This window comes from Endocarpon pusillum (genome assembly GCF_000464535.1).
Source record: "Endocarpon pusillum Z07020 unplaced genomic scaffold scaffold3643, whole genome shotgun sequence".
Lineage (NCBI taxonomy): Eukaryota > Fungi > Ascomycota > Eurotiomycetes > Verrucariales > Verrucariaceae > Endocarpon > Endocarpon pusillum.
In genome coordinates this window covers 2,844-7,564 of record NW_006916345.1, presented here as the reverse complement: position 1 = coordinate 7,564, position 4,721 = coordinate 2,844, and positions in this window count along the sequence as shown.

Sequence of the window (4,721 nt, the reverse complement as noted above, 5' to 3'; positions counted from 1 at the left end):
ATAAACGTGTCAGAATCCCTGCGTATATGATACGTATATCTGTTACGTATTAGCATGATGGTACAAGGGTCCCCGCATGCAAAACGCACAAAACACTCTTGTAACTGTTACGCCCTGTTATTTATGGCAGAGCATTGCTATCCCCTCCGTACCTGGACAGGGGTGTAGAATGCCTCAATTAGCGCTGTCGATCATCTTTATTTGACATTGCCACAACTTCTGCCCAAGCATCTCGCTAGAGTACAGTTTTGGAGGAGGAATTCTCTGAAGCCAGCGTTTTATAGATCTTACATAATTATTTATTTCTTCTTTGTGAAGATCGAATTCTGATTGAAAGAGTTCTGTGAACAACTTTGTTTGAGCTTAAAATCTGTCAAAGACGCTAATTGAGGCATCAGGTACGGAGGGGATACACGAATTGAACGCCAAATGCTGTTTCTGAGCTGTTACAGTATGCGCTTCTATAGCTATTAGTATGAGCAAATGCTCCTCTTGATAGGAGTAACTCAATCAAGTGAATTGGCACCTCCGTACGCTGTTTGCTACTACTTCTAACAAAACGAACCGGGTTTGGAAGCAAAATCATGTAGGGGAACTGGCCACTTTTCAATACCCGGTAGCAGATGCAGAGGATCCGAACTCCTTAGAACTTGCCGAGATGACATCTTTTGAGCTTTTTGGGATGAACGAAATACGTCCAAACGTTCTCCTCCAACATTAAAATCCACCTCGTATTGGTCTATCTTTTTGGAGCTTTACGTATTCAAGAGATTTCTTCCATACCTCCACAAATTGATCTGTGTTTCGTGGAGCTTGAAGCTCGTACGCTCTAAGTACTGTGCGTCTTCTTTTTAAATCTGTCACTGATGTGAGAAAATCTGCCGTGGTAGAACGTTTTGATCTGGGCAGACAAAGCCAAGTGCTATGAAATAACTTTTCGCAGCACTGACGGGCCCGAAGATGATTTGCCGTCCATCGTAAAGTAGTAGTACTTTATAAAGCACTGTGACCATACATGTGAGCTGAATGACTAGGTCGCATGAAGGCGAATGTGAGAGATGGTGTCTTACACTGTAGATATCGTCTGACGCTTGATATAGTCTCACTAATGCTGCAGACCCGTCATCTCTTATTTGACGTGAAAGAGTTATCACGAATTCTAATGCATTCGCAGTCAAGACCTTGGATGCCGTTGTCCCAGCACCGAAAGGAGCTGTCACCGAAAAGGATTTCCTAGATTACTTTCAGAAATCTGAACCTTCCCAATACAGTAACAACCTTGGCATACGGCAATGCTAGCTCCTTTGCGCTCACCTCCACCAATGCTCTGGATGAAATCATTTCCCATTTGTGTATCAAGTGCCTTGGACGTAACCTCGAGAACCCGTTCTGGATATGTCTTCCGGCTGGCACCTGACAATTTATGAGCATCCTTAGGAGCCCTCGCTTGTGCGACGAAATGTAAACTTTGCCTGATAAAGAGTGAGAAGCGGAAAGTGGATGTCAGTCTCCGATTGATAAACACATTGGCCATGAATGAAAATCATGGTATATCTTGTTAGAATGAAGACCTGCTCCATTAGACGTTTCTGGTTCTTGACACATAGCACGCCATAATCATATCATGATAAATCAGTCTCGAGTAGTCGACACAAACGTGCATCCATTTAGCCAGCCATGGACTTGAGCAAGGTCGAGCATCCACTTCGGGTCCGCCAAGCAAGAATCAATTCCCCATTATTAATGAGCCGATCAACGTCTTGATGGCCAACTCCCATCCGGGTATCCATCAAATCAAATGAACCAAATTTAGCGCCGATTTGGTTCATTTGATTCATTTGTCAAACGAGTCAAATCTTGGGTAGCGAAAAATTTGTTGGGATAACTTCCATCTAGCAAAAAGGAGTCCGCCAAGACTTTTTATTTTTTCAACAAAAATATGCCAAAATATGCCAAAACATACAACTTTTCTGCCAAGACCCAATTTGATCAATTTGACAACGTGATTCACTTACCAGAAGAAGTAAATAGCAACTATTCTGTCAAATGAGGACCATATTAGTATGATCAGAGAGGCATATTTTGACCATAGTAGGACCCTATTTTTGACAAATAACGTTGTAAATGATGAAATCTCATTGGATTACAGATGTCTTAGCTACATATCCTGGTACACTCTAAGCAATTTTACGGTTAGACTAACTCTAAGCGCACTTTAGTGGCTCCCTTACCATTTTTTAAAGTGGGCTTCTTCCTGCTAAGCAGTTTGATTTGATTGCCAAGCATTTGATTTGATTTGACTGGATACACTGACTACCATCTGCACCACATCCCCATTGCAACTGTTCCTTGGTCCCCTTTCTCTTAAAATTTTAAAGTCACTAAATTCAGCTCGCCACCATTCACACCAGTACGTAGATGGGTCGAGATGCCTGAATCTGTCAACCTGATGTGCAGAGTGCGTAGAAAAGCAAGTTGTTCGATAGCCAGGGGAGTAGAGAGTGTAGAACTATGTACAATTGTCTCTACCGTACAGCGAAATCGCAGTAGAAATTGAACAATTAAAAGCAGGCGAGACGCAGGGGTTTCGCGTAGAAAAATGCAACCAAAGGGCACTCATAGCGTCTGACACCTACCTACCATGTATCAGTTTTGGCTGCGAAGATCTTTCGATTACTTGAAAAAAGACGAAACGCTGGCCTCGTAGCAAGTACTACTACGTTTTGTGGAGTGATAAAGGGCCTGAATGCAACAACATCTTATTACTCCTAATATAGTACAGAATCTCTCCGCGACCCAGTGTACTCATCAAACCAAATAAACCAATTCATGACTCCCATTCGATTTGCTTATCTAACCTCGGAGGTTGATTTGATTTGACTCCTTTGTCAAGTAGAGTCAAATGTCAGTATTGTCGGGTGGACTCTTAAGAATTTCATCTCAAAAGAGGAGTCCGCCAAGACAAGTTCTTGAATTTGAAAATAACTTGTAAAAGACTTTTCTGCCAAGACTTCAATTTGACTAATCTGTCGAATTTCAAAGATCTTGTCAGCCATTTGATTTCGTTATTTGACTCAGTTTGATTCAAATGGACACACTGCCGCGAATCCTTGTAAGAAACCCTTTTGCCTGATACCACAGTGCTAGTTCGGGCTCAATCTGCATAAGCTTCGTCGCATCCTGCTGACACTCTGCGTGGAAATATAAGAAGGATGCACTAACTACGCACTTTGATGGGCTTTCGAACCACACTTGGTTGGTAAATCTTTACTAGTGGTAACAAGGTACTAACTATTCTGTAATTATATCCCAGGTCATGTCGTAGCGGTATATCCCTTGTGTCCCTGAATTGGAGAGCTTCCTTATTAGGAATAGAGTTACCGCAACTTTAAATGAATTAAAGTATGTTTTAGTAGATAATTTTGCTATAGCCTTGGCAAAAGAAACACTAAAGTTGATTTACTCTTAAAAGCGTTTCTTTCTGCATTACCTCAATTATTTAGTTTAAGATTTTATAAATAATATTATTTAATAGCTCTTAAAAAGCTACATATTTCTAGACCTTAAAATTATTAATATCTTTTATTAAAGTAGAGAAATTCTTAAAATCATTTTTATTGAATGTAACGCTAAACTGCTTCTGCTATTTATAGATGTCTGCACTTAATCAACTAATTAATATGTTAACCTGTACAGAAGTTGTATCCAACTCCGGTCTAAAGTCTAAGTATTCCGGCATAGCCCTAGGTCATGTGACGACTACTGAGCTAGCGGCTTGGCAGCAATTCAACACTCCCCCTGCTGTTCAAGCCGCACCTACTACAAATAGCTGTACACGCTGTTGCAAGTAGTCGACTCGTACAGCTCTCCTTCTCTGCTTAAACTGCACCTAATTGTCCCAAGTTAGCAGCTTAGAGAGAGGGTCATACCTGTCTGATTGTTTGCCTGCGGCATTAGCCTGCGCTTCCGCCTGCAGTCCTCCTTGTGGTGCTGTATGCTCTAATGTTATTTAGGGCGCTTTATTGAGGCCTGCAAATGTTATAGCCTTGAAAACAGCGTCTGAATAGCTTGGGTGGTTATATAATTACGAATCTTAGATTTGGCTGTACTATATAGCTAAATTTATATAACTAGATTTCCTGTGTTATAGTATAGAAATCTCTGCACGCATTAATAGTACTCTCTAATAATGCTATATTATTATTCTCTAATTTAAATAAGGCCTATCTTAATACGGAATTATATAAAAGCGTCTTATAATCTTTTTATTTTATTAAGAATTTCTTATTTAATTATAATTAAAGAAGGCTTAAGTAAGTACAAAGTAAATCTTCTAAAGCGAACAAGCAAGTAACAATAAGAACAAGGCTTATAGAGCCAGAGAGAAGTTATAGCTATCCGAGGAGACAGTAACAAAACGCGTGCGGCTCACACGTGTTAAGCATGCTCCTTAGAAGGACAGACGAACAGAGAAGGAGAAGAACACTAGGAAAGGAAAAGCTATATTAATTAGTAATAAATAAAGAAAGACTTAATAGATATTATTAAGGGTCTTAAAAAAGAAGAGGAAAATAATAGTAGAATAATAATAAGCAGAAGAGAGCTAATAAAGCAGTTTAATAAGGTTATTAAATATATATTATAAGGAATATATATAAGAAACATAAGAGAAGAGGTTAAGGCAAGACTTAACTATATTAAAGTATTACTAAAAACCTCCC